This window comes from Athene noctua, chromosome 2, assembly GCF_965140245.1.
Source record: "Athene noctua chromosome 2, bAthNoc1.hap1.1, whole genome shotgun sequence".
Classification (NCBI taxonomy): domain Eukaryota; kingdom Metazoa; phylum Chordata; class Aves; order Strigiformes; family Strigidae; genus Athene; species Athene noctua.
The window spans coordinates 11,887,318-11,901,010 of record NC_134038.1 but is presented as its reverse complement, the minus strand read 5'-3'; positions in this window follow the sequence as shown (position 1 = coordinate 11,901,010).

The window sequence follows — 13,693 nt, the reverse complement described above, 5'->3', positions numbered from 1 at the left end:
CATGTGGGTCCTGCTGCCTGGATGGGCCCCTGCTGTTGTTAATGGGATTCCATGCAAGCGTGAAAGACTTCCTGCACAGATCAGATTCCTTGACAAGCGCCTAAATGCAGCATAAACTCTGTGCAGATATAGGACTCGCTGTTTGTAAAGAACCCCAAGCTGTCTAGTTACTCAGTCTAATTATGGTTGTTCTCTCCAGCAGTGTACTTTCATTAAGATCACTGGAGTTAAATCACTATAAGGTCAGAATATGCTTGAATTTTTTTTTCAACATAGTTGAAGATGATCAACAGGTTTAGGTGTCCATCACTGACCTTAATGTCAGTGCTTATGCTTCTAAAATATGCAAGAGGTACCCAATTACACATGTGTACACACGCCATGAAATGCAAGCTTAGTTATTATCAAGGTAACATCTACAGGTTTTGTGCCCCAGAGTCCTCTTAAGCTATGTGAAGTACAACCAAGAGTCAGTTCCCACACAGAATAACTAATGCAATATAAGTTTAAAATGGATAGAGGACAAATTCATCAGATATAGAAAACACCAAGAGACAATTAAACAGTGGTCTGAGGGACAGGAGATCTAGCTCGCCAGCTGCTAACACTAACATGACACGAACCCAAAAAATTAATGTCTTCAGAGGGATAACTGTCCCATCCTACACAAAGTTTGTACATCCATATGCAGTAAGTCAAACAACATAGGAACAGTGTTGCTTAATGGCAGGTGCCACCTGCTAAATTAGCGAAAATCCAGGTGGGCATGGCCAGAGCTCCAGGAAGGACTACAGCTGCACAAACAGTTGGCCAGGTTGGAGCCTGCAAGATCTCTGCAAATTACAGAAAGATTATGCAAGCCTGTTGCAAATGTTTTGGAAACAGTGTTCATTCTTTTTTCTGTTCACTCAGCAGGGATTAGAGGCATAGTAACTTCATCTATCATTTTCACAAGGAGATAAGGGCAAGAAAGGTGTAGGGCAGATAAAGCATCTCTTTTCCCCGCCCTCTCACTTCCTCCAGTGCAAACATAAAAGTCGCACAACACAGCTCATGTGAGCATCTCTTATCTAGTTAACACAAGGTAGGAGAATGTTTAATTAGTTTATTGCTTCCTGCAGCTGTACCACCTGAAGCTCTGATCTATCTAATCAAATATCGTAAATGGCTGTAAAGATGGACAGACATGGTCCTGCCCTGCCGAAAGGGACCTCTAGAGAACATGCAGCCAGCACAGGAGTCTCTGTAGTTGGAGGCATTTTGCTGCCACCTTTCAGAGGCCACAAGATCCAACATCCAATGAGGACATAAGCAGACTTCCTGTTACAAAAATAATTTGGTGAGTTTAGGCTGTATCTCACAGAACAAGGTGTGGAAATGTGTATTTATTCAAGGGATTTTTTTCAGAAACACATCTCAGGCTTCTGACTAGCTTCACCTGGCATGATAAATATTTTGTTGTTTGGACTGCATAGAGCAAATAGGGAGGCCTGCAGTCTACATTAGGACCCTAACTTTACCTATTTTTCAATCACCTAATTAAGCATTTCCTAAATTCACTATATAGTCAAAGAAGAGAAGGGCTCTAGAGGGAGATGCTGTTAATCAAAGTTTCCCCCTGGGTCTGTGCCTTGATGTATTTGAATAAACTAACATCTTCCCTGGTCTCTTAGAGGGGAGGGTGTTTTGCCTTGGAGAAGGTGACTCTCTACATCTCAAATTTCTGATTTGTGACAGTGCAATTCTAAAAAAGGACACTGAAACCCACGATGTTACATGCAATACAAGTGTAAATTATTATAAATGCAAAGCCTGATTAGGTCTTTAACTGCTTATTGGAAAACCTCTAAACCTTCCACAGTGATGATAAAAAGCATGTGGTGAACAGCATTTTACAAAAAATGAGCTATATTGTCTTGAACAGTACTTTGCTTATACATAATTTGGTTGATTCCTTCCCCCATCCCCAGAGGCTCTTCTTTGAGGGTGTTTGAGGAACCCGCAGTGTATGAGCCACTGACAATATTTACTGAGAGTCTGGTAGCAATCAAGTAACCTATATGTCTGTTTCTCATTATTAAATATTCCAAACTTTTATTGAGATTATTAGAACCTATTTAATGGCTCATTGAACTTAGAAACCATACAATTTTCCTATTAGCCATTTCCATCTAAATATTTATGATATCAGTTCATACGAGAAATAACAAAAGACACAAAGAATGAGAAAAAAGGAGGCATTTCCTCAGCTGCCTGGGAGAAAGTTCTCTCTGTAACTCTAGCATAAACCAGTGGTGCAACTTAAAGGAAGCTAACTGAGAGACACAAAGCAAATCTGTTGATGATGAAAGGAGAACCTGGCCATGTCTTTAAGGGAGTCTGCATAAATTTGGATACAAGGTTCTTTTCCATGATTAAAGAGAATATTTATAACTACTCATTTAATTTCTTTTGGGTGTGGTAAGGAGTCTTCCAGTCGAATCACTACCTGTTATAAACAGATTTATCTATTTCTAACTAGAATATAAGCCAAAATTCCAACACATTTTCCATCAGCATACTAAATTTCCATCAGCATACTAAAAGCACAGCTCTGGAGGAGGAAAAAAAATCATTATGGTTTCTTCTTTGGATGAAGTATTGATGGAAGAGCCTACCAGAAAGAAGACTTATTTTGAGGAAAACATAGTCATTAGAGCTTGGGAATGAATTGATGCAACCTGTATCTGCAGATACTCTAAGGCCTCTGTATTTTCAGATAGTTTGGAGTCTGAGCCATCAACAGAGCAGAAATGCAGAAGACAGGACCATTCTGTTTATCTGATTATGAGAAAGGACAATCCTTCTGCCAGAATCCTTCAACTCAGGTTATTTGGGAAAAATTTTTTGTACCAGTCAGAAAGTGCAAGCAAATTCAATGTAAGGCAACACCCTCCAATGAACATGAAGAAGACACAGTCTGTCAGGGCAGATGACCACCACCTTGTTTCTGCTCTGTGCGTGTTCCATGAAAACAGGTATGTTTAAGTCTAGTTGAATTAAAGTGGCACGGAGCCTGAGTTAAAATGCCTTGTCACTAGACAGGAATTATTGGCCCAGGTTAATACTACGATGCACAGCTTCTAGGCAGAATCTGGCTTGCACCCAGCTGGCTTGCAGTACTGGGAAAAAGGACATGAAAACTTTCTGACCCATCCACAAAGAAACACTGAAGTTCAAGGGCATAATCTTCGAAATTACTGCTTCACTGTACAAACACCTCTAGTTTTCAGTTTAAGGTTGTGCACGCTTCTAATGTTCTGCTTAAGGGCTCTGTAAGAGTATTGCACAATACCAAGAACAGTGAAACTTGGCACCCAGCTCACTTCTAAACCTGATTAGGAGTGTCAAAAGCCAGCTATTTTTCATTCTGGAATAGAGAGAAGGTAATAGAAGTGTGTACAACCTGCCACTGTCAGAAAGGCAAATCAACAATTGGAATGATGAGAGGTTCAGTATTTTCTGGCCTTTCCTTTGCTCCAAAGATAAAATATTTGCACAGAATAGAGAGTAATTCCACCCAGACTGCTGTAAAAGCTGATGTGGGACTAGTTATGTGCAATACACACAGGTATGACTGGGAACCTAAACACAGGAGTGACAAATCTCTAGGCCTGAGAATTCTCCACTGATGCAGCTGTTGTGATGCTGATGAAGAGCATGTCTCCAGCTAAATTAGATCATGAGATATTAGCACCTTTCTCTTTATGTTCCCTTTTCATAAGAAAATAAAATAACACAGGACCTACAGATAATAAGATTACAAAACCAGTAATTGGAAAGACTTACAATGGAAGAACTGAAATCTTATAAGTGCCTCCTCATACCACCCACATACATACATGTAAGCGACACTCCTTTTCCAGGAAGTTTAATCTCCAAAATGAGTTCTGAGGAATCCTGTCATGGCAATGCAAGAAATAACAAACCTCCAAATGTCTTGTTCCTTCTGATCACATTCGCTGCTCCCAGAGTAAAACCACTGGAAATCACACCTGTTTTCATGCAAAACAAAGTAGCCTTGGTGGGAGCTGTTCCAAGCCAAAATGCCAAGCCTGGCAAAGAAATGGCAGCATATGGGCACCCATTTACTTCTGCTGACTCTCAGTAAGGTGGGAAGGTGTAGAGATGGCTGCTAGCAGGCAGCAGGATAAGAGACTCTGGGATATACAGTGACATATGGGCACTTGTTTGTGAGTGCCCCAAGTGAGCAAAATATTGGGCATGAGAAAACTTGATCTTTTCAGACAGCAACCTCAGGAAGGGAAGTGTGGACTACTGACCAAGCTAATGTACAATGTGTTCCTTGACCTACAGTGTCCACTAATATTGCCAGCTAAAGGACCTCAGCAATTAGTTGCCTACTTAACCAAAATGGTTGGCTGCATGCATGGAGCCATTGAAGAAAGAAACTCATCCCACTTCCCCACTTGACACCAGCTGTCTGATATCACAGCACAGCACTTTACAGTCTGTGGTGGCAGCTCAGCCGAGCCAGCACCATCCCAGCTATTCCCTCTGCAGGCAAGGTTTCCGTGGTTCTGCACTGCAGGAGAGATGGGGCTTCAGGTTTGAGTGTGGATCTTGGACCATGCTCACAAAGGCAGCATTTAGATCCTGCACTGATCTCAGAAGAAAGACTGTAATGTCAGAAAACAAAGTTCCTTTCTGTGGAACAGACTCCTTTTTTACACCCAAAAGTCTCAATTACACTATCAGAACGACACCACACTAACCCAGCATAGGGCTTGTTTCCATAAGGCTCTCCTCTGTCAGTGCATGCGTTGCCTAATTGCCCTTCTTCTCAGTCAACTCAATAATGAAGAATATGTCATCACCTGTTTTCTTTTTAAAATACAGCAAAGCTGAAGCAAGAACATGATCTTCCCATTTTTGTCTATGGCAAACAACCAGCTTGAATGATAAACTACAGTATAAATAAAAGCAGGGAATCATAAGCAGCATACTGAATAAATACAAAAGAGTATTGGTTTTCAGGCTATCCCTTTATCAGATAGCAAAATAGATATAAAGCCATTTAGTTGAAAGATAATAAGGTTTATGCAGCTAATAAGTCAACCTTGTAAGGAATATTGCTGACTTCATTGTCTGTGTTAAGCCAATCTCTACTTGTTAAATCTCTGACCCTCCCCTGGGACTCATTCTGTAACCTGTGAAGAATAACTGGACTTTAAAGTGCCTCCTCCTCTCCAGTAGGTTTTGAAAATAGAAGGAAGTATCATAACAAAGCACAAGACCATAAGAACAGCCACATTAAGTCAGATCAAAAGTCCTAGTCCTGGATCCTGTTCCTAAGAGGGGCTAAGAACAGGTAGAAGGAAAAAGATAGAACAAAGTGAGCAAATGGGGATACCTTCCCAGAGTACTTCTGCAACCTGGAGATTCTATCTCAGAAATTTCCAGACTAAAACTTACCACATATTGTTCATAACTGGACTGCTTCAGCACTTCTGGTCTTCATGTATTCATTATGATGGTACTGCCCTGCCATGCTCCAGGCTACTTCTGCTCAGTCCTCTACATACATATGACAAGACAACAGGAAAGGACCATCTAGCTAGACAAGAGATTAGAAATGAGAAGGTTCACTGGGAGATGTGGGAGGAGAGACATATCTCCTGAGTCCCAGCCCCATGACAGCACAGTTCTTCCCAGCACCCTCACTCTCTCCAGAAGGAGCTGGTCAGCCAACACATGTTCTTCACCTAATTTTCTCTTCTCAAGCCTCTCTGCTACTTGACACCTTCAAGACAAACACGGTAAATCTTTACTAACACATACAGTGAGCAGTGCTTATTCCCTGTACTGTTCCACTGAAATCCAGGCAAAGAGTTATTGACGTTGATGGAATTTCCCCTTCTGCTAACTGCGTGCAGGAACAGATCGAGCCCAGCTTTGCTACAAGAGATCTATTTTTCCACATGTACCTTTCATTACTTTCTGGGGATAGAAAGAGAAGAGGAGAACTCCACATCTGTCACAAGAGAGACACTCAGAGATAAGTTGCAGCACTCTTGTATGAAGACCAAAGCTCCCAGTGCTGCAGCAGAGAAACAAGGGACAACAGACAATACAAGTGCCTGAAGCCTTCCAAATACCTCATTCCATGACAAACACCTGCGCAAGGTTGTAGATGTGTGTGTCTAAAATAAGAACAGTGACCACAGCTTAAACTCCTGCATTTTTTGCCTGTATCACAGTTTGATGTTCAAGCCATGGTTCTTCCAACCACTATTTCATGGGTTTGGAAACTGCATCATGCCATGGCAGTGTTCCTTGGTGAGTCTGATCAAACAGCACCCTGATTTCAAATATGGGTAGGCTTTCAAATGAGATATCAGCTTTGAGAATTTGGGGGCTGTACATTACAACTGGAAATCCAAAAGAACCTTCTCTCACCACTTTTCCAGTCCTTTCTCCTGAAGGAAGTGGCAGATTTTTCCAGTCATCTTATGGTCACACAGATTAGGAATGCAATGATCAGTGCAAGTTTTGCTATTTTTGTCTCTCTTTCTATATTTTTCTAGAACATACTATATAGACCTCAGTGTAAAAAAAAAAAAAAAAAAATTATAATAATTATTAAATCGAATTTGATGGCATAAAACAGCATCATATGAGACAAAACTCTGAAAATCATGGGAAACATAAACATATGGCAGGGATAGTTATTGCATAATGTTTCATCGTACAGCGGAGAGCACTGTTTGTGTCTCTGTTAGATTCGGTTTCCTTGTTGCCATTGAAGAAAGTTCACTTAATAGCATCAGTTAAGACCTCAGCCTTTGAAATTACTATTTTCATCTGCAGAAGAAGGAGAACAGGAGGTAGATCAGTGTATTTCAGCATACAGCTTAAGTGAGAGGCATGTATATGGGTTCTCTGGAACGTAATTTTTGGTGGTGTCAAAACTGCCAGAAAGATAAAGGGACTTAAAGGAAAAATACATACATCTGCAAATGAGTTCCATCTTTTCAGCTGACAAGCACTGGAATTAAAAAGAAATACAGGAAAGCAAAATAGGAAAGGACGTTCACCCATCCATTCCTACCTCTTCAGAAAACTGACCATGTGAGAAAAAAATATCACACACAGGAGACAGCTTCTCTCTCTGAGCAGACTGGCTATGATGAGACGAGCCACAGTGCCACTCGGCTGCGTGCACAAGTCTACCCAGAGCTCTCTCACAGGGGTCCTTGTTGGAAAAATGGGACCTCACAGCACAGTCTGCATCCTGGAATGCCATTATGTTATTACTCACTGTTATTTGTACTGGGGTAGCTTCCCAAAGGTCTCCCTTTCCAGGTCAGGGAAGTTATTGTGTTTGGCATAGTAGAGAGACAAAATCTATCCCTGAAGAGCTGACACTTTAAACAGAAAGTACTAGCAGTAGTGATAACCCAAACCAAAATTCTGGAGATGTTTCATTTCATAATGTCATCAAACTGCTTGACTATGATTAGGACAGAATTGGAAAAAAAAAAAAAAAAAAAAAAAAAAAGAATGCTTAGAGATATACTACACTTAATTGATTACATAATTAAATGTCTGTGTGTCATCCACCCTTAGATGTGGGTCTTGCAGCAACCACTAACAACAGGAGTCCACTATAAAAACAAATATGTTAGCACCTAAAGGCTATAATCTGCACTAATACAGTTGCTTAAATTAGAAGCATTTTTCATTTCATTGTGATGGTTTAGATTCATTTTTTTGAGCTAAATTGGCCATGAATGATGAAGAAATTGTAATTTGATTTCATACCAGTGGTAATTGGGCCAACAGGGCATCATTTTGTATGTCACTCTAAACAGCACTACAGAAATGATAGCATAGGAGGAGACTGGACGTTTTAAGCCTGAGAAGATGCTGAGCTGAGAAGTACATGTCTACGCCGATCCTGGAGCTCGAGAGAGGTTCATGTCCAGTGTGACATTTCATGCACATCACTAATACAGGCGCTGTAGTACTCACTGGACAAAATCTATACAAAGGCATTAACTTCACGGATGTTTTTATTAAAGCTCAGGCATGGACAAACTGAAAGGTTAACTCTGTCCTCTGGGCGAAGGGGGACAGGGAACAGCATTATCTAATCATGCTGCAATTCCTGGGGATCAGGCAGTTCAGCTGCTTGAGAAAATGTAACATCTCTACTGAATATTCAAAGAACTCTAAAGAGACACACTTAAACATGTAGTGTGCAGTATTTTATACTGAAATATTATTTGATCCATCTCAAATAGAGCTGGATTATTTGTAATTCCTCCTTTTCTCTACAGTTTCCTCACCTGAGTGATCCCTGACTTGTGGTGGCCATGCCATTAAGATTACTGGAGTGAACAAAAGCATACCACAGTAGCAAGAGTTTCCAGCTGGACTGCATCTACCAATACCAAAACCAGCTTTTTTTAAAAAGATTCATAATTTGTCACTGACACACCGAGAGCCAACAACTCAGATTTGAAATGAGGTGTTGATAAAGTCTTCATTGCTCATCCTCCTTTGTCTAAAGGCCGAAACACATCTGATGGCTCTGACTAGGTTTCTTTTTCTCTTTCATCAGCAAACACAACCGCTGCAGTACAGTTTCCCAGAGACAGTTCTCCCTTCCCATGGAAATTCTCACCTGCTTTGCCAAGTTCACTCCACAACGGTAACCTCAGCTCCACAAACTTCTCAGCAGCCCACACCAACAAGCAAGGACATTTACATCCCATAAATCCTATCCAGCATTTTACTTTCCTTCCTTTCTTGCCCACACATCCCATTTCCAGACATCAGAAAAGGCTCTTCATGACAAATAGCGGTAAACGGCAAGTGACTCACCATGCACCTTCTGCACCAATTTGTTTCAGAAAATGAGCAGGTTTAGCATTAAGAGTGCTGCATTTTAAAGCCATTAAACATCTGAATAGATGGGTTGATTCTCAGGCTTTCTGAGCACCAATTTCCCATCAGCAGGTTATATTTTTGCAGTATATTATTCACCAACTGGATGTCCCAGATAAGATGTGGTCCTCAGTAAACAACAAATACAAAGGAGCATCAATCACAAATAAATCTCTTAGCAATCTTTTTTAGCTAGCCAGCCACCAACACAAATCTTTAAAACTAAATTTCTATTTTCTCCTTCCTTTTAGAGTGAAGTCTGACTGCATTTTTAATTCTTTTTTTCTCGAAAAATTTTGTAATTCTATAAACTCTCGTGGTCTTGGATGTGGTATGGGTTTGGAAGTCTTGGCCTTCATTTCGAGTCATGAGTTACAGCAAAGTTAAACTAAAGACTACATTTAACAAATTCTATCCACCAACATCCCAGACATGACTTTGAATAAAAGAGCAGAATGCACAAATGTTCTTAAGAGAAATTCAATTTAGACCATTGGGATTACAATATTTATTGAAGAAACAGACACGATCTCAGTAGAAACTTGTATTTACCTCTGGGAATATCAAAATACACACCTTCTTCAGTCTCTACAGGACCATAGTGTTTCCAATACTTTAAAACATAATTTTGAGTAAGATTACTCTGGACATTATGAGAGGGACTTCTGAGGTCTCAGGATCTTCAAGCCCTGCACAACCCAGTAAAGGAAGTGGAATTACCAAGGAAGGATAATGGTATTGCCCTCTTCAGTAAACAGCGTTGAGATCTGCTGATGAAAAGCACTATGTGAGAGTGAGGTACTATCTATGCTAGCACTCAAATCAGCCAGCCTCATGCACAATCTGTTTATTTTTATAGTGAAGTATATTATACTGCCAAAAGGACACTTCATCATCTATAATAAATATTCATCTACATGTATCATGCACTTGAGTTGCATGAATGATGAGATCAGAGTACAGAAATGAATGAGAAATTTGTGAGATAAATGTCACCTTTCAATGTTGTTGTTGCAGATAAATTGCAGATGGATATAAACAAAGTCAATTATTTCATGCAAGTGTTCTTTGACTCAACATAAGCTGTTCCTTATGCCTAGACTAAAATCCTAAACCTCATCATTTACCTTTCATCAGAGAATGGCAAGAAATAGTATGAAGTTCCACTAACTGGGGGTAATTATGTACAGTAACACACAAAGTTCATCACATATATTTTCCCAGAAAAAAAGGTCACATGCTATGGTATAGAACAAGTTCTCACCTGTGCTTACTAAACATCTCCATTAACTATGAAAAAAATATTTTTATTAACACTAGCAGAGAATGTAGCATATAAATTGAATTTGCACATGTAGTTATCACCCAACAATGACTCTGAAGCATAGCAAAATATTATTTCTGTGACTGAGGTCTAGTAAAAAGGGAAAACAAATTTAAAAGAATCTTTAACTTGGCTGATTTTTTGAGTATACAGAGTTTAGATTTGCTAGTTCTTAAATATATGAACGTATGTTCTAATTTTTTTACTGTTATACTTCATTTTCTTAGGAAAGGAAGTATTTTTCCTGGAACAGTCTTTTATTTGGTTTTAAACTATACAACTAGTCCATGAATATGCAACAACTGTTTTCCATGAGCAACATGAAGAACTGTAGATGCAAGAACTGTAACTTGTAATATGCCCAAAGAGGCAAAATTACACAGTTGGGGAGGCTCTGGTTCCTGTGCTCTGTCATCTGCAAATAAAACAAAACAGAAAGAAATTGTCTTGAAGAAGTAGTTTTAAGATTCAATAACTGGTAGAGTGTTAATTCTGAAAATGTGTTTTCTGCTAATAGGAAGCCACCGGATGGTGGTGGTATAGCATTGTCACCTCCGTTACGAGACATTGGGTTTAAAAGTTATGTATAGCCATTCCAGTCATAATTTGGATTTTTTTTTTCCTTCCAACTAGAAATTTGGTGCCATTAAATCCCAAAGAGCACCTAAAGGCAATCACTCTGTGGCTGTTTAACAACTGTGACTGCCCTCCTGCCCAAGAAGAGATAACCACCTATACACCACACTGGGTCCACACAGCCCCAGCCACGAAGCTATACACATTAATTCATCCCATGTAAGGCAGCTCGATTTACTTCATCCCACAGCTGAGACAGCACAAAAAGAGAGCACAGTCACTTGTTTGTCCAACTTCAGCTCCACACTTGCCCATACACCCAAATATTTCTCTCTCATGCTGTGTCTAATGACATGACCCAAAAATCCCCCAAAGGCATCTATATCACTTCCATGAACAAGGGTTTGGGCTTTAAATTTTCCTTGCTTTCTAGGTAGGCAAGGAGCCTGTTCTGCCAACACTTATTGACTCCAGCAGTAAATGTGTTGCATGTGTTGCCTTCAGGGCTGCAGCTTACCACTCCATGAATAAGTTTGCGAGATCTGACACTAGTTTGTCTGACTCGTGCCTCTGCACCAAGAGCTGGACAGCTTAGCCGGCAGTTTTACTGAATTGTGGGTTAATGAAATACAGGAGAATAAACAGAGATGCTGCTCTCTTGAAAGCCACTACATCTGAAATTTGGAAGGCTGCAGTACATTATACCACCAACCACAGGGTTATAATGTCTAAATACATCGTATATAGAAAATAGTTACCGAAAAGTAAGTATAGTCAGCATTTGTAATAAATAATAGCTAATAAATTGTGAAAGCATTACATTCTAGGATGTAGGATCCTACGTCTTCCATTATTTAGTAATTTATTATATGAAATCCATTGACCTTTCCAAGCTTTCCTTTTTCCCTTTCTTTTTTGGTGAAGCAGGAGTGTTAATTATGCTTTAGCTTTTTTTATTGAGCAACATTAGCATACAAATAGGCCATCAATAACCAATTACAATCTCCATCTCAGAAAAAAGAGAACTACAATATTGAGTGTGGCTACTCACACATACACACAAGCCCTTTTAAAAAAAAAGACAGAGCAACTCACAATTGAATAAAACAGGAATGCACAGGAAAAAACAGACAATGATAGATGGATAAATATCAGGCTAGCTCTCAGGCAGGGAATTCAAAAAGGTCCTTCTTATTCATCAGCCAAATATAAGTCTATCAAAATAACCCTAGTTTTCCCCAGATGGCCCTGCCAATGACTCCAGAGATTAAAAATCCGTTCAGATCTCATGCTGGTAACATTTATGAATTTTACTCAAGTGGAAACTATCAGTTGTGTCAAATGGCACTGACTTATGTCTTAAGCAACACTTGACTTATTGCCAGTGAAACACTAAATCTGCTTGCTTCTCTTTTATAGTAGGACCTATATGGGAGAAAGGGTTATTTGTTGCATTTATCACTGTAAGAATTGGTTTGTGCTAAAGATGAACAATAAAACAATCGCCACAATATTTTTTCTGCAATTACAATACACCGTTTCTGTGTCTGTCATCGAAGACCTGGTTTAAAGCTGGACTTGCACAGATTTAACAAAAGATGTTATTTTAAACCTTTTTAGTTGAACCAGTTTCACTTTACACTGATGGCCTAAGATTGAATTCAAATGCAAATAGAGGGTAAATTAATTTTAAAGTGTCTACACAATATATTTCCACATGTTTACCTAACATTTAATTTCATTTAATCTTAAAATCATTTATGTCTAAACATATGGTTGATTGATCAATACAGTTATAGAAGTCACTGACCCTCAGCTGAGATGCAGTAAATAATCAGATGCTGATTCTTACACCATTCTGAAAAATGCAAATCGCTTACTTTAAAACCATCTTTGGTTGAAGGATGACCTCTTACACTGCCATGCCTTGATTCAATGCAAGCTCCTTGTCTGAAGCAGTTTGTGCATATTCTGTTCAGGGAATACATGCTCTATGGCAAAATATTCAGTAAACACCCTGAATTAATGAAATCAAAGCCTACCAAAGAAAAATCTGTTTACAGCTTTCATGCAAGTTTTCTTGACCTCCTTCCCTATGTTTTTTCCATCAGAACGATAAATAAATCTTTGAACACTACATAACACTGTCTAGAGGGTTTTCTTTTGTTGAGGGCTTCAGCAGACAAATTGTGCCAAATCTTGTCTCACCAGCTGTGGGGATTGATCCCTTCGGCTGCCCACCTTGTCTGCCAGCAGCAAATACCACCTTTGACAAAGACACTGGACCACGCAGGCATCCACCCAGCGGAGACCACAGTTTGCCATCTACCATTTCAATTTAACCAAATACAAAGACAGATTAAGTTGTGAATTTCAGCAGCCAACATGGCAAGGCTCACTCCACTTTTCCATCTCCCCTGTGAGTGTGTTATCTTCTCAGTTGCTCAGGAGGATTCAAATGAGTTCATTAACATCAGCTTCCCCTTAAAGCAATTTAACTATTCCCCCTCTCCTGCAGGTTTCCTCCAGTGCAGGTAAGCTATGAGCTGCTAAATTTAGTCCTGGCTGCTGTCAGATGATTTCTCTGGTTTCAAAATGCAATGTGACATGCCTAAAGAGGACAAATACATTTTAAATCCACTATTCAATTCTTGTAAAATCTCAATTTTATCCTCTGGTATTTTAGTGCTTTACCACTGAAACTATGCATGACATTTCTTGATGGCTTTTTCTGGTGGTGGTAGTACATGTGTTTATGACACTGCCAAGGACCATAAAGAAGATATTTTCCATATCCTGATACCAGCACTGCAAAATATCATGAAAAAGACTTGAGGGCAT